This window comes from Monomorium pharaonis, chromosome 4 (assembly GCF_013373865.1).
Source record: "Monomorium pharaonis isolate MP-MQ-018 chromosome 4, ASM1337386v2, whole genome shotgun sequence".
In the NCBI taxonomy this organism is placed as follows: Eukaryota; Metazoa; Arthropoda; class Insecta; order Hymenoptera; family Formicidae; genus Monomorium; species Monomorium pharaonis.
This window is the reverse complement of record NC_050470.1, coordinates 22,952,945-22,971,077: the sequence shown is the minus strand read 5'-3', so window position 1 is coordinate 22,971,077 and position 18,133 is coordinate 22,952,945. Positions and strand designations below refer to the sequence as shown.

Below are 18,133 nucleotides of genomic sequence, written 5' to 3'. Positions count from 1 at the left end.
TATGCTACTGTACTCTCTAAATCACAATTAGTGAAAACTCGACCAAATCAGTGGAAATACACTGACTTTCAGTGATATACATACTGATTATCAGTGTATATATTTCACTGACAATCAGTGAAATAAATACACTGATCTTTCAGTGACTATACACTAATTGTAAAGTGAAAATTACTGAAAGACAGTGAATATTCACTGATTATCACAGTTATAAGTATGCCACTGCAAATCAGTGAATATCCACTGATTAAGATTTAGAGAGTACACATATATTACATTATATCGTTATATTAATGTTATCCTTTTTTAAAATAAATGGCAAAAATGTCAATGGCTATTAATATATTTAATAATTGTAACAATTAACCTAACAATTACGTCAGTTTTCTTTTTCAATTTTCACATTTTTTTAATCTATAAAGTTTTATTCGAACGTTCTTACAAGTACTGGAATTCGCTTAGCGCACTAAAGTTTCGGAGTTACTCAACATGGTCTTATTTTACTGTATCGGCAAGTTTTGCTGGATTGTTGAACAGAGCATTGCTTTAGTTTTACCGAGATGTGGCGTTCACTGAGACAAAAAAAGATCCGCTTGTCGTAACTTTGAAACGCGACGCGAGTACAAGCAACCACAGTCGCGAAAATTATTTTTTTATATCACTGTCATTACTCACGTTTTCCTCGTGCTGCTATATTGATAGAAAAATTGATCCAAGCTCAAAATAGATTTTATTTTAATTAAATATTATCAAATATACGATTCAAGTAAAAATTAATCATAATTATATAATTATAGAACTATCATAAAAAAATTACAACTCTAGAATGTTTTAAGTGCAATAAAAATCTGCAGTATTAAATGTGTATTAATTATCCACTAATTAATTACGATTGTTTAATTTTTATTCAATACAATGCAAAAAACTCACGTATAGTTTACAAATTTTTTAAAATACAAAAATAAAAAGATTTATATATGTATATATAAATTACAAATGCTTATTTTATTATTCAATGTGAATATATAGGAAGAAATATCACTCATGTCATGTCATTTTTTTTGTGAGTTCATTTTCAATTAAAAAAATCTTAAAAATACAACATTGTACCTCGTTAATTGTAAACAGTGAATATGGCATTAATTAAAAATTTTAGATAAAATATATTTCAAGAATATACATCATCGCTTTATTTATTAATTTAGATATATTAACTGATACAGCAGCTTTTTTTGCAAATTAATCCAATAAACAAAATATTTATTATATAATTTACACAATTATCATGATATTTGCTAGCTACATTCTATGTATTATTTATCCATTCGAAAGTCAATTAGCGCCATTTGCGTGAAATCACAATGACAGACATAAAGGTTATTAGTATAATTCACAACACATAATGGGAACGATGACGGCAATGTAGTTATTATCGTTCATGTAAGAATTTATTTTATTACTTAATTTCAAAAATATCCTTAACGTTTTTTTCTTGTACTTGTCACGTTTATTACATTATTGCGAAGTGTACTTGTAATGAGCAGGACTTCTTTCATATATAAGGACCGTCGGCTTTCTCGTGCATTTGTCCTCGTGACAATGCGAAAGCAGGACGCATCGGGCAAGTGAGAGGCACGCGAGTATACCTGCGAGCGTTTTCTGGCCTCCTGGTACATCGATACCAATAACCAGCGACTCTGCGCACGTCGATCGTGGATAACGTGGATAACTTGCACCTGCATGCATGCGCGTGACCGAAGCGAGAGCGAAGATCGACTCGCAGGCGTCCACGCAACTTTCAAAGATACACTGAAAAAAAAATATTGCTGATTTGACAAAATTTTCCAACTAAATTAAAATTTTGTCAGTTCAAGAATTTATGCATTTAGCTTAAAATGCACAAATTTTAATTCAAGTATTTATAATGGTTAATTGAAATATATAAATACCTGAATAGACAAAATATAATTCAGTTGGAAAATTTAGTTAAATTAACAACATTTTTTTCTCAATGTATGAATTTAAAATAATATGTAGCGATAATATCTAGCGATTTAATAAAACTGCGACAGAAGAATATTTTGCATACATTCTTATTTTACTTTTTAAAATGAAAAGTGTCCAACTGATTAAAGTCTTTAATTACATATTCTCATAATACTTCATAAAAACTTTTCATAAAAGGAACAGTAATCAAGTATATTATTTTGTTATTGAATACAACTGTGTTATCGCGAAATATTTTAATCTTAAGCAATACCTTATGATAGTGTTATGATTATTGAAATAATTAATTTGATACTAACATAAAACATAATAATGTTCTATCTTTTTTATCAACGAGTAATGGATTTTTCTCCTCTTATTTAAACTTATCTATGCTTTGCAAAAAATAAAGAGGCAATCCAAATGACAAAAACAAACTCGAGCAGACAGCATTCTTATATAATCGTTCAAGAAACAGAGATACAGAAGATCTAATATCTCAAGTTTCTCGCAACTAAGGCATTGCAACACTTCGTACGGTTACGTCTAATTACTCAGGACAGCGACTAATGAGGGATACCGGAAACGCTGGTTTCGCGTTCCCTTACAATGATCCAAGCATCGACTGAGGCATCGTATCGGTACGAGGCACAACCTGCGCCTACCTTCGAGGCGATTCCTCGATCGCCTGCTTGCCTGGGACTTAGAGGCGCAGCATTTTACCTGGCTTAACGCCCACACCTCCCACCTTCCAAGATACCTGCAGTCTACCCGCAGTTTCCTTCTCTCCTATCGTTATTATTCAAAGATTAAATTAATCTTTCTTCTTCATTTTCCTATTTCTCTTCTCTGTTCAATTTCTCGAGCTCTTAGCACAGAGGAAGTTTTAATTAAGATTCGCAAACATCGATGGGAACAGTCAGGTATTTTGCGTTTGAGTAAGCTTCGTAATAAGCGTCAATTGATTTTGCAGTATGCAAAGTTAGTGCGTCTTGAGAAATATTTGCTGAAGGAATCGTTGTTTATCTTCGAGCGAAATATCGCAGGAAATTTATGTTCAAATACAGACAGAACTCGATATCATTCTAAAATTCCGATAATTCATGATTCTAGAAACTTGATTGATTAATAAGAGATATATGCATACAATGTTTAATATTTTGATATTTAAAAACATTGATTTAATATATTTGAATATTAGATATAAAAGATTTATATATATTTTCTAAAATTAATTAAACAAATTTATTTATAATTTATTAAATTTACATTAATATGTTAAAAAACATATTATATCTTTCATATAACCTGTTTTTCCATAAAATATTTCATACATAAAAATGTGTTATAAAATAAATTATAAAAGCGATATTAATGGAATTATAAATTTACATAAATAAACAATAAAAATTGTAAATCATGAAAGTTTCTCATAATTGTAAATAAAATAAGAAAATATTTTAATAAAATTTTAATGAAAAATATTAAACTAATATATGTATGTTGCAAAAATGTAAAGCATAATTTTTTAAATAATTATTGTTTTCTGTCATAGTTATTGGAAAATAATAAAATAAACTTATAATAATATATCATTTAATTAAAAAAATATATGTACTATAATTTTTATGCTATGTAATTTTATAAAATACAATTTTAGTATATTTAATGTTTTTATAAATTTTAATTAACAAATATGTTTTTCTTTAATTATATGATATGATTGTAATATAATATTTTTTGCTCATATTTCCCAACCTCGCTAAAAATCTCAATAACATAAATATAATAAAAATAATAATAATTTAAAGTCACAAAAAGTTTTTAAAAAATTGTATCTATATATCTGATCTATATATTTTAATATATTAAATAATATTGTTTCAGCTGTGTAATTATGTTGTGTAATGTATCGCAGTATTTTTTTGTATGTATAACAACTTGTATTAGCAATCGTAACTAAAATTTCTTTTTCTAAGAATCACATCACCTAATCATGACTAACGGTTGGCGTGGAAGTAGAAAATTATCTGTATGCCTAATACTACACCATGTTGCGCAAAATAGTCTGAATGATTTCAACGGCTAACGAGTATCAGGAAAGCAGACACGCGGCCGTTGCCGCTGAAGAAAGACCGCGGCAACGTGACGCGCAAGCCACGCGATTGCGCTAACACTGTCGTCGTCAGCAACTGCGATACGGCGATAACGATTCGTCTCGCGCGCATCACAAACAGGTAAAACGCGCGGCGGCTCGCCGCCGAGAGAGATTTCCTTTTCAGGTGAATTCCGCGAGCGTGGGCGAGCAGGATAACAGAGACGGCAAGGTGTTGCACCTGCCCGAAGGTGGAAGGTCACAGTTTACTGTCTATCCCCACCTTCCACCTGCATTCTCCTTCCTCACTATTACGTTCCTCGTTCCTGCTCGTTTAATCGCGCCTTGCGCTTCGCAGGTAGAGGAACATATGTTTATGGTAGGAATTAAGTTGGCCGCGAAGGTAACAGGTAAACAACAAAACGTGTCCGGCGATTGCCATTGAATTCACGTTTGATGAAATAATAAGTTGATTAAGATTTGCCACACAGCGTGTAAAAAATTGATGGGTTATTGACATATAAAAGATATTACTGTTTATGAACATGATCTCGTTCGAAGTAGAGATATTCGCACAGAAAATTACCGGCAATATCTGTGGCAGAACTAAAGACAGAATTTTGTTTATGTATCATGTGCAATTCTGATATATGTATAAATACATATCAAAATTGTACATATTATTACATTCTAACTTTTTACAATATTTTTTATGACACGTGTATAAATTAATTACATAATTTACAAAATAAATTTCTGCCTCTCCCCCCAATTTTGACGCAAATTAGAGTTTTATATTAAAGTCTTAAGAACTTGTTAATCATCTTGCGTAAATTATTTTACGCAAATCCTTGAACTAATTGAAAGTAGAAAGGTATCCGATAATGTTGCAAGAAATGTTAGGAATAATCTTATTACGATATTACAACATTAACATTAATAGATTTGTATTTGAATATGTTGATTAATGTGGTTGACCATGTAACAAAGAATTAATTTTGTCTAATTAGCTGCGGCTTAGTTGTGTCACTTCACATTTAAATTTTGCAGTTATTATTTTATTATCACTTGTATCAAATACTAAGATTCGAAAATTTGCATCTAGACAAAACTAATCATGTTGCTGAAATGTACAAAAGAAAATTTAGTTGAAATATTTCAAACTTAATCTGTAACATTAAATTTAAATGTTCCTTTAACAATTTCTTAAAAATCATGTCTAAATAGGCAAATTAAAAATATATTTTTATATATTTGTCATATATTGAAAACTTTAAAATTTTCTAAATTAGATATTTAAAATCTTAATTATATTAATTTAATTACCCTAATATATATATCAGAAGTATTTATACAATTAATATGATGTGCAAAGCTATGGGGCCTATTTAATGAAACTTGCTTTTTTCTAGATAGATTGATCATAGATAGTTCAAATAACTTCGATAAATCGTTGACGCATATGTTGCCCTACTACATGTTCTCACTACTACACTATTCACCTTATCATATAGGTATGAAGACGCAATACAGCGATATACTACTCAGTGCATTCACCTTAGAACTGACCTATTGCGCTTACATTCGTGCTGTTCTCCTGACCTGAGGAAATGTTCGATTTGCTTTAACTCTGTCGATTGTTCGCTCGAAGATATTGTACGGCTCGATACATAGCTAAAAGTTCTAGCTAGTATATTAGATAACAAATTATTACATAATGAAAGACAGAAAGAAATAGAGATAAAGAGGAAAAGAAGAAATGTGAGAACAAAACAAACACTTGAATATCCAAGTGAATATCAGTATTCAGTCATTTTCTTTTTATTCTTATTATGGTAAACTGACATTTTAATTTTTATAAATGACCATATAAAAATATAAAGCTATTAAAAAAATGTTTCATTATTTAGTTAGCTACAAGAAATTAATGTTTTCATGCATAGACAGCTACAAAGATGATATTAATTTAATAATAAATTTCCTAAATCACATAAATTCTGATTTCAATCAATGAATAATTTATTTAAAGTCCAGATTAGTGTAAAAAGATGCGGTTTTCTTAATTACGTCATGAATTGAGAAATGTCTCGGAAGCGAGTTCTCAAGGGTCTCGTTGAGAAGATGTGATATCTCTTGCGTAGGATTAATTTGACCAGTTTTCAAAGGGATAGTCATAAAATCTTTAGGAATTCCCATAAAACTCATCCGTGAGCAAGACTTCTCGGTTAGGGAAGGTCGATGGGCAAGTTCTACGGTAGAACTTTAAACTTACGAAAGATTCACACCTTCTTAAATACTTGACTTATAAACATAGAATCTGTAATGCGATTTAGAAAATGCCATCAAAAGGTTAAAGCGATGACGATAGAAATTAATTGATAATCTCTAACATAACAGATTTACTCAGACGAACAACATCAGTTTAAATTTGTTAGAATATTAAAGATATAGCAGTACTTTTTATAGTAGATATTTCCATAAACGGTTTCTTAGATATAGTTCTTAAATATAGTCATAAACCATCACTAGATCATACTAGCATTTTAAGACATTATTTACAGTGATCTTGAAATAAAAATTGATTATAAGTATCAACCTAATTTATTTTTAAAATGCGTAACGTAATTCATAATACATAAATAATTATTCTCATATTATAATACGTTCCATATTTTATTAAATATTAATAAATATTAATTGTATCTTTAAATCTTATTTCGTAACTCTAACATCTGCTTTCCAATATTTTAAGAAGAAAATATTACCTGAACACATAATGGTTTACGACAGAACGAGAAAGTTAAAGCTGAAAGAGCAATCCGATTATACGTTCAGATCTTGATCTCGTGCGCTTAGAAAAGGAAGTCATAGGTTTAGGAAGCGTTAAAATAAAACGAATCTCCTTATACCAGAGCGGTAAAGACCGTAAGGAGGACTCACAGTCTCCATGCGCAGATAAATTTAAGATTCAGGTGCGCGGCCAGATACTTACTACCAGGATACCAGGTGACAAGCTGGATTACATAGTCATTTCCGCACAATCATTAATAACTTGATTATTAAATGTAATAAACATTCTTCAATAATCCCTACAAATTAATATGTTAATCTTAAATCAAAAAACCAGTTAATTATATATACAAATTATATGCTACATTAATATAATATACAGATGTACTCAATTTTATTTGTAAACTATAACAAATAAAATCCAATTTAAGCAAGAAAAATTGAATTAGTTCACAAACAAATCAGATTTTGCGTACATTTCCCTCAATTCTGTTCTGCAACTAGTCCGCGTAAAACTCATCGAAGTGATCAGGCACGAACGGCCATTGTCCACTTGTGTTTCCTGAGCGTGAAACCGATTGGTAACGCTAACTAGCCGATCTCTCGCGTAACCTGATCCCCTGATCGAATGCACCTGTTTGCTCACCTGAAGTCAGGACTTGCTGTTCTAGAAGGCCGCGACATTGTTTGAAAAACTCGATTAAGCTGCCCATTAGAAATGAGGGACAAAGAAATTTTCTAAAACATATGCACCTAGACAATTGTCTTATAATGTTACATGCTGACATTATTGGGATCGAGTATTATCTAATTGGTTTAAAGGTCAGCTTTCACAAATGATCGATCTTGTTCTACGTGTTTCAGACGTACTGAGTAAAGCCGCTAATCGATAATCGCTGCATCGAATAGGAATAATATGTATGAAAAACTTATTAATCAATTCTTGCATAGTATGTAAAATATTTATTTTCTGTTTGTCATGCAGATTTAAACATATAAAATGTTTCTAAATACTAAATACATATATAACAGCACCACTCTCTCTATGTCTCTCTTTCTCTCTATTCAGCGCTTGAAGGGACTTGTCCCAGAGCGCTCAATAAATGATGCTTTCTCTCTATCTCTCTCTCTCTCTCTCTCTCTCTCTCTCTCTCTGGATAAACTATTCCTATGTAAAACAAAATGGCAAATATAAATCTATTATTTCGACTTATTGTTAGTAAAATTTATCGTTGTTAATAATTTTCTGATACAACTGTCTGTATTTAAGTAATCTGGCGGAATAATATTGCTTGTCTAATATCAGGACAGGCAGGATTGGACAAGTTGGAGATTAAGCTGATTAATTAATTATGCATAAAATGTGGGTGGCCTACAGAAATTTAATTCCTCGGATAATCTCTTCGTCGCACGTCGCTCAAGCGAATTTCCTGTCATTCCGTTCAACCGACGACGGAACATAAATTTGTTACGCTAATGTCCTCACTGCAAATTAGCTGCATTAATTTTGATCTCCAGAGAGTGCGCAATTGGATCAGGACCCTGATGTTATTAGCGCAATAAATCGCACTGCTACCGAATGCAAAGTAGATGCAAACAAAACAATTAACGAGCGCCTCAGTTGTATGTAAAAACCGCGAGTTCCGTTGGGAAAACAGCCGCAGAATTTATTTATCATTCATGCGAATCTATTCGTTTTTCTACTCGAATCCACCGGATTCATCCCGATTCTCTTTTGTCTCCCGTGCAGCGGTATGCGAAATTGTAAAATTAAAAATTCGTGTGCCTTTTTTACGCACGATAATTCGCCATGCGGCAAACGGTGATTTAAAAAACAGAAGCCTTCAACGTAAAAATTTCATAAATTTTCATTTGCTCAATGTTTTCCTCCAACGGACAAATTTTAAAGTCAGATTCGCAATCAGTGTTGAAAGAAATAGGCGAAGCGGAAATATGTTCATCAGGAAACAGAATTCTTCCGCGACAGAACGGTGGTTTATGCAAAATCTGTAGAACGATGAAGAAATCACTTTCCTCAACTACAAAATAAAAATTCAGTGAAAGTAGGTAAAGTTTAAGTTCTGCCGTTTCTCCAAAAGATTTATGTATGTGACGATAATAAAATTAAGATTAAAAACACTTTTTATTAATATTTTTTAGATATAAATTTTTAATTTAAATATTTAAAATACATTAACAGAAAAAATATATATGCATTACAAGAAGTGTTACAATAAAAAGTCTAAAAGTATTACTTTATATTATTATGTATATATTATTAAAAAGTTAATAAAAGAAAAGTGGCTTTTATAGAATTAGATTTTGTGCGAGCTTCGATTTATCAAGCCACATTAACATTAAAATAAATGTAAGAATTGTATTGTATAATTTACTATTGTTTCTGACAAGTTAAATAAATTAAAATTTTTCTTTCTTGCTTTTTAGCGACTAGATAGCAAAGAAAAAAGAAATGCATTATTTGTTTTTTTGCTTTTAAACTCACGGAATATTTTTTATTTTAATAAGTATAATTCTGCTTTTCTGTTAAATATATTTTAATTTTTCAAAAAGTATTCATAATAACATTTTCTATCGTATTCAATTTTTATCGTATAAAATATTTTTATCGCTAGAAAGTACAAAAAAAAATTTTAGGCATTAATGTATAAAATATTTATTTAACTATTTTACCTAAATTTTGAGCATTGCATTTTTAATAATAATATTCAGACATTTAAATAATCGCATTAGCACATCTATTTTTTCATGTATCTATTTTTGATTCTTTTATTGTTTGTACAGAGCGACATCGATCTATACTATTCTCGTTACAGCAACATGTAGGATGCAGGGGAAAACGCCTTTTCCTAGTTCCAATAGCGGCAGAATTAACCTGCCGCTCATTGCCACACGTTGACCTTACGTAATTGTTTCGTAATAGGACGTTACGAAGATATACATATAAACGCACACAATATTGATGCCACATAGAATAATATCAGAATAAAATAATCTTTACATAGAAAGGCATTTCAATGTTTTATTGCAATCAACTTTACACACTGTAGGGATTGCAGTTGAAATTAGAAAACAGATCACTGATCTTATTGTATAGTGTAATTAATGTTTACAAATGTTTAGACTGTAGACAAATAAAAAAATAGATTTAATTTTTTCCTATAAAAAAATAAAATGTAATTTTGATAATTTACAAAAATAAATAAGCAATTTGTAAAAATTGTTCTATTTAATGCTTAATTTCTTACATTAAATTAATAAAGATACATATAAATTTGTAAGTTTAGTCTAATTCTAGATTGATAACTTAATAAAACAATTAAATTTCTTAATTACAAATTTGTGTATAACTACACATTTTTATATATTAAAACATTTACGGTACAGTAAGCATAACTTCAAAATTATTGATAAGTACCAATTAAATCCCACAATTAAATTTTTCTACATAAAAGAATACAGTCTAATACAAAAAAGTTTATTTGTTATTTTTAAAACAAAACTATTACCTTGCATAACGTAAAAATAATAAAGTTGGTTGGCAAAAGTTACAAAAGATGAAACATCTTTTATTGAAGATTTTACTGTAAAATATACATGATTATTTCTTTTCTAACTTCCAGCAGAAAGCTGGTATACGAGTCTTATCTTTTCAATGTAATCTGCATTAATTTGAACTCTGCTTCGCTTATGAAACGTTCGTCGTCACTCACGAACAATGATAGAACGCTACGAGATCGCGAATAGCTTAACGTCGAGAGCGTGACAATTTCAACGCAGCGGTCGACTGCGACAAAAGAGCGGCACATTCGCGTGACCCCCGCGTCGTGAAGCATTAGAAAGCATCGGTAGATACGTGTTTCTGACGCAGGCGCAATTAAGCCTCGTCCGCGGGGTGCAATGCATGCAGATATTGTACCGGTTACCGCCTCGATTGCGGAGCAATTACCACGGTACTCGTTACACGCTCGGCAAACAGGCACGACGCTTCCTCCGCTAGCAGTTCCGTTTCTCCTCTCTTGCCACACGAGTGCGAAATTCGTGCCGCGTGTCGAAACTTCCGACCGACGACGATACTACTAATGATAAGACGTTCCATTGCAAATGGAATTACTTGTATGTACGTCAGCGTATCGCGTAAATGGAAATGGAAACTATCTTCGGCGTAAAAAGAAATTTCTTTGTTACACATGTACAATAAATTAAAAATAAAGATCAGCAGTTTTTCTTTACTGTAAAAGTGATAAAGATATTTTTATAAAATAAATAAAATTAAATTTAATTCAATTATTATTCGCAACTTTGTAAAAGGACTGTTGGGGCAGGTTAATCTTTACGAGAATGCGAGAGAAAGAGAGATATAACAATAGTGTCGAGAAAATTACATAATCAAAGCTAACCGCAAACAATATACAGAGAAAAAAGAAGCCAAAGTAATGACGGGTTACTGACAAACGATACCACAACGGCAATTAGACCGGCGGGCTTTGCGGGCCAAATATTCAGCGAAATGCCTATGAAGCCATTGTGATACGGTCGTCCATCGATATTAATTGATAAAACGGATTTCGAATTACTCCCGCGGCGTCCGATGATATTTTACAACTCGCGGAAATCCAGCTTGACGAAGTATGACAGCGGACAGCTCGATCGCGATCAGCCGTTTGGCACGGAATAAAACGGTTTTGTTAAAATCGATATAGAAGCTATCCCGAAAGCTCATCCCTCCGACCCTTTAATTTCACTGACAGATCCTTTGGACAATTTAGAATTGAAATTACAATTTGGTACATTTTGTGTTGGGCTGAATCAGTAAATTTATACTACCAAGGAATAAATATAAATTTTTGTTTTAAAGTAAAATTACAAAATTAAGTAGTAATAATTAAAATATTATAATATTAATTAAAATAATGTTACAAATTAATTTGAAACAAATATTTTTGATTTACTTACAAATATTTTAACTTTATGCTTTTATAACGCTTTTATTAATATTATTTTTATTTTTAAATTGTACATTTGTAAAAAAATAGATAAGCTAAAGCAAACTCTTGGATTATAACATTATTACTGTTTATTTTTATTGACTGTTTTATTTTTCTCGCATGTATAATATGAAAGAATAATTTTAAAATTAAATGTAACTTTAAATTTTATAAGTTTTTTTATAAATGTTTGACAATAATAGGAATGAAAGAAAAGGAATATACATGTCAAAAGAAATAATTAATAATTAACGGATAATGATTAATAAAGTCAATCTTTAAACTAAACTACACCTACATTTCTAGCTACACTATAATCTATAATTGTTTAAAACTGCAACTATTATTGTAGACAATGCGTGACATGTAAACTCAGGACTCGCGGAAGACTCTGTTTAATTTCCTGTCGCGTGAAAATCGAGTCCGTCGAGGCGGAAGAACGATCGTTCATTAAAACAACGATGCTACAAAGTCCGTTTCCGGACAATGTGCCAGACAATTTTCCCATTGACGTAATCGCGACGCATTCGCGTGTTACTATGTACCTAATAACTTTAATGAGATTGCCGTAGATTCACGCACGTTGTGTCTAAGCAAATTGGCGAACACACGTTTGGCGAGACCCGTCGACAAATCAGCCGATTTAGTTGCAGCACACGTACGAAGCAATTCAAAGTTCCAGAAAACTAAATGTCTCTGCGATTAACTAGATCAATATGAAATTTGTTTGAAACAATTTAATAAAGGAGTTAAATTATGTTATATTTTTATTTAAAGTTTTTTTTATTTTAGTGATAAAAATAGAACAAAAATTTTATGAAATATAATATAATTAATAGTGTGTTATTAATATTAATAATAGTCTAAAGTGTGTAAACAAAGATTTTTCTAACATATCTTTTTTGATACCTAAGTTTTTTATAATAAAAATAACAAAAATATTAAAACTAAATGAATAAAAAGGTTATTATATGGGTAAAAATACAAAAAATTTAAAATTTTACAAAAAATTGTAGAAGATTTAAAAATAATGTCTAAGAAACAATAAATAAATTAAACACTCAAAATTTTAGAAATGTTAAAACAAGAAATTTGAATTGTTTGTAAAATAACAATGTTAGTCAATCAAACAAGGTTTAATTAAGAAAAAATGTTTGAAAGTTTATTATAACATTTATCTTAATTGAAAATAATTGAGAAATGGAGATAATTGATTGTAGTCGACTAAACTGGTGAGTTTGGTAAACTACAATCAATTATATCCATTTCTTAAATTTCTATTGGTAACGATAAGTTCCAATAACTACATCATAAAAATAATTGATCTAGTTCGATTGTTAATTAAAGACTAAAACTGAGATCCAAGCTATTAGAGAAGCTAAGGTCACACTGAATCGGGTTTATGTGTCAAAGGGTTATACTGTCATATGAAGAAACACATAGGGCGTGACAACCGTATTTCCTGTAACTACAGATCAATAGGATTGCGCGTGTGTACTATCATGCTACGATGTTAGAAAAAATATTGCATCAATATATTCAATTATAAACAAAAATATTACGGGACTCAATTAAACATAAAGGATGTTTCAAATGTATACATTTAATAAAAGTTAATATTGATAGAAATAAATTCTCAATTAAACATATAATCAAGAACAAAAAAAAAAAGAAAATGCGTACATCAGAAGATGGCTGAATAAAATAAATCAAATTTTTTAAATGTAACGATACTGTTCCTAAATTTCTGTACCAATTCTTTATATTTTTTATAAATTAAATCTACTATTAATTTTTATAAAAAACGGCTTACGATTTAAAATTAATGAAATATAAAACTTCAATAAATGCTTTAATTTGTAGCTTTATTTATAATTAAAAGAAATTTAATTACTTTACTTTAATTACCTTAAAAGTTTTGAAAAAATTTAATTACATTCTACATGACCATAGATATTTTTTTAATTATCATAGATATTACTTTATAATTAATAACTAACTGATGCGTCTATTTTGGTTTGTTTCTTATTTTATTGTTTGTTCTTTACGCGTGTTTTTATGAAGACAATTGTTTATACGAAAATCGACATAATACAGTACTATTAGCTACACAACTGAGTATCCACGCATTCCTGCGGTGCCAGCAACGTAACCGGATTATGTGGCATGCATAGGTGAATTAGCAGGCAAATGTTCGGTAAATTCGTTTGTTGGCCGATCGATATGTCGTGGTATCGGTATCCAGCAAATTCGATTGTCCGAATAGCTACCGAGGTGCTCGATTGAGTTAAGTATCGGAGTAAAATGTAGTATTATGAACAATAGTTTAATATCATTATTTTCTAATCGAAACATTTAATAAATGTTATTAAAAATCAAGCATTTTAAAATCTTTAAAGTAATTTGTAGTATGTTTTACAATTCTATCCTTAGCTTTTTAATAATACGTTTTCTTATTTTATAATTTACAATTTATTATAGATTATTATGTTTCTTAATAATCCACAGGACAATTGCAATTTAGAAAATTTAATTTCTCATAAAAAATATTATTACAGAAATTTATAGTTTTTATTTATCTTAATAACATCGCATTTGGTAATTTGTAATTTAAATTTAAACCAAATAAACAGGGTCGAGAGTTACTTATCTCATTTAAATAACGTTTATCTCGCTCAATTTTACTTGAGGTAAAGTGAAACAACGTTTGCAAATCAGCACGTTTTTCTCGCAGGCACGACAGACAAACGTAAGAAATGATCAGGCGCGAAAGCGTTTTAACGCGAGCACTGTTCAAAGTTATGATGAAGCTCACGTACTGCTTGAATGCGCTCTCTCGTTCGTCCGTACATCAAAAGTTCGACCCCGAAGATCCATTAAACTTTATCTCGCTACTTGACTCACCGTTTCGCAAAGTTGGCTAAAGAAATTCCACCGAGGGTCCCTCACTTCCTTTTTTTTTCCGCCTTCTTCCCTAGCTCAGCGCACCGTGTAACACATGAGATTGCTTCGCACCTGCAGCACGTCCACTACCGCACTATAAACCGTGGGAGCCCGAAAGAATATAATTCCATAAAACAACCAGCTTTGGATATTCGCGGTCAGTTTTATTGACCGATTCGTTTTATAATTTGGATCTTCACGAGCGCCAGGCGGCACGCCGCGATCCCGGTAGATCGAGTCGCGCACCACAATACCGGTTTCGTGAAAGTGGATTACGCACGTGGAAGTGAAATTACAACTGCCTCGAGAAGAGGAAGGTTTGTGACATTTAGTGCAAGTTACAAGAGCGTAAATACATTCTTGATGCAAATTTGAAAAATGTCAACGATTGAGAGCGAGTCGGCTTAACACAAGTAATTACTTGAAGCTGCTTTCTCTAATTTTATAATACTGTTCCTAAATAAAATACCTTAAAAACCGGAAATAAATATTTCCTCGGTTAATTTTCGTCGATTATAAAAAAACAAACCCAACTCGTACAGCGCCAAGTTTAATGTATCCCTAATATTATCGGTAAGCATCGGTGCATATATTTTATCGAGTAACTGTAATATAGTAATAGATATTCAAATTTCTAAATCTCATACACACACACACACACATACACACATATTTTCAGCTTGATAAAAATGGTCAAGAAATAAAATTATTTTTAAAAAAATTCAAAAAATAAACATATTTAAAATGCTAGAAATCATAATTAATGACAATGTTTTATTTCTTACAAAATATATTAACAATAATTATGTGATTTAAACTGTATAATTATAACTGTCATATTGAAGAAAATATATATTTTTTAAATAATTTACTTATGTCGTTGAAAATGCAAACAGATTAAATACTACTTATTAAATGTTAATTATAAATAGTAGATAACGTAGCTATCGTGAAACTTTCGCGGTACTATCACTTGATGGACGTTTTACGCGACGTTCTTAAAGGTGAACGTTAGAACTGGTAGTGGAACGTAAATTAGAAACGGAATGCTTCTAATAGCAACAGCTTCAAGTACGCGGATTGTTACGAAACGATCGATTTATCAGTCAGAAACTCTCGCATTTCGACTTATTAGCCTTATTCACATAAACTATTTCTGTATCAAATGTGTTTTACTACTATTCAAAACTCCAAATTCATACGAATTATACATGAATATAATCCTGTTCAAATATCTCAAGAACAGCAAGTAGTAGAAACTAAGATTCCTTTATATATACATATATATATATATATATATATAGTTTAAATTAAAAAATGTTGAAATTATAAATATATCTATAAAACTTAATCTTTATCTTAACTTTTATCTTACTCTCAAAGACATAAGCTTACGAAAAAGGTCTTCCTTTTATTATGTTAGGTCTTGTGTAAATAAAATCTGAGTCTTAAAGAAAGTTATATTGCAATGGTAATAATAGAGACGAGTAATAACACATGTCTTCTTCTCTTTACTTTAAAAAAATAAAATAATTCCTAAAACAATATCTAATATTTAGAGTTTTAATTATGATATTAAAAAATATATATATAATTATAATTTAGATATTTCATATAAATCATTTATCAAAGCACTATTTGTGTGCAGTGATCCGATATATAAACAATAATGACAACTATTCAAATTTTGAAGCGATAACAGAGATTTTTATGTACCTATTCAATTTACAAACAATTTGGGATTTTATTTAACTTCTTGAACCTTTTTGGTTTGTTTTACATTTTTATCTATGAAAACCGATATTTTGTTTATCTGTCATCAAAAAAGTTTCTTTGTATAGAGTGATCACGCTCCATCGCTCAGCAACAATGATAACATGTAGGTAGTCCCTAATTCCCGCTTCACATACATACTGTAACACGATTCAATATACAGCGATCGATCATCTGCAGCCAATCAGACTCTACGTACAACCCGGGTGCGGCCAAACAAATTATTTCCTCCCGATTAGATCAACGATGCCGTAGCATAACATAGACAAGCCTAATACTGTCGGTCGTCGAATTAAATTGTACGATCACGCGGTGCATCGATGTTTTGTGTATTTCGCATTCACATTCGCATTTACTTTCTGCTTGATCACTATATTTTCTGCGGAAAGAGTATTTATGAAAGAATCGGCTTTTACTGGAGCAACAATCTTATATAATGTTTACGATATTGTACACACAAAAATAATACCACGTTAAATTTTGTTTTTTTTATAATTAACTTTTCCAGTTAAGGCTAGAAATGCATAATAAATAATTAGGATTTCTGAGTAAGTAATAAAATTCTAAATTTCTTGGCTAGGTAATAAACATTCTTCGAGTAATAGTCAAAAAATTTGTTAAATAAGATTTTTACTTTTTGTTTGTGTTAATTACTTTATTTTTATTGTTTCACATTTTAATTAATCTAACATAAAATTTAGTTTGTATATAAAATCTATAAATTAAATTTATAAATTAAAAAGCAAAGTATTTTCCATATTATTATTAAAAAGTGATAGTTTACTTAATTGAACAATTAATATTACGTATATAAGAAAAACTCATTACGAGGAGCTCGTAGAGATGTAAATCTCGAAACAAATAAACCTCTTAAAAGTTTTACTCAAGAGCCTTCGAGCAATTTTTTCTGTCTAGCTACTTATGTGCTTCTCTCTGACTTTATGGACGTGGGTATGATGAATGTATTATTAAGATGTTAGTATTTCAACACTATTACCGTGAGCAATCTGAGACAGTTGTTATCAATTTCTAATCCACGTGATATCGATCAGATATACGCGGAGCAGGTATCAAGGTCGGCGCGTGACTGCCCGCGGCGCGAATAAAGGAGCCGATATTAGTCACACTAAAAACTCGGAAATTTCCGTTCGCGATCCTTGCTGAAATCGGCACGCGCCACGACCGATCTCGAATGTGCCGCGAGAAAACATCTATAGTATTCGGATGCTATTTATTCCGACTCACACGCTCTTGTTCCCACGAGTATCGAGCGAGTTACGTCCGCTCTAAGGCGAGGGCAGAAGAAAAAGGGAAAACAATGAGACGAAGAACCAGGCAACGCGTTTTGCCAGGTGGCACGCGACAACTCAAACGGACAGACGGACGAACGGACGATCCTCTCGAAGAAGCTCGGACCGCTGTACCAGATGGAGTTCTACCGAGACACTGGCGACTTCTCTCGTTACCAGGACATTCGCCAAGTCTCCCGCAAGTTAAAACCAGAGAGAGAGAGAGAGAGAGAGACAGAAAAAGAGAGAGA

At 30.9% G+C, this 18,133-nt stretch overlaps 1 protein-coding gene across 3 annotated transcripts in view; it reads right to left on the bottom strand.

Moving 5' to 3' along the window:
- The window catches only part of LOC105837286 (C-type lectin 37Db), a 109,224-nt gene that overhangs the window by 79,701 nt on the left and 11,390 nt on the right, over nucleotides 1-18,133 (bottom strand). Inside the window, exon 1 of one of the 3 annotated variants that reach the window (XM_028189294.2) lies at nucleotides 14,782-15,483. The exons of the other annotated variants lie outside the window; for them this stretch is intronic. The gene's annotated coding sequence lies outside the window, so the exon portion shown is untranslated. Of the gene's footprint in view, nucleotides 1-14,781; nucleotides 15,484-18,133 lie in introns of those variants that run through there. 3 annotated transcript variants of the gene reach the window in all.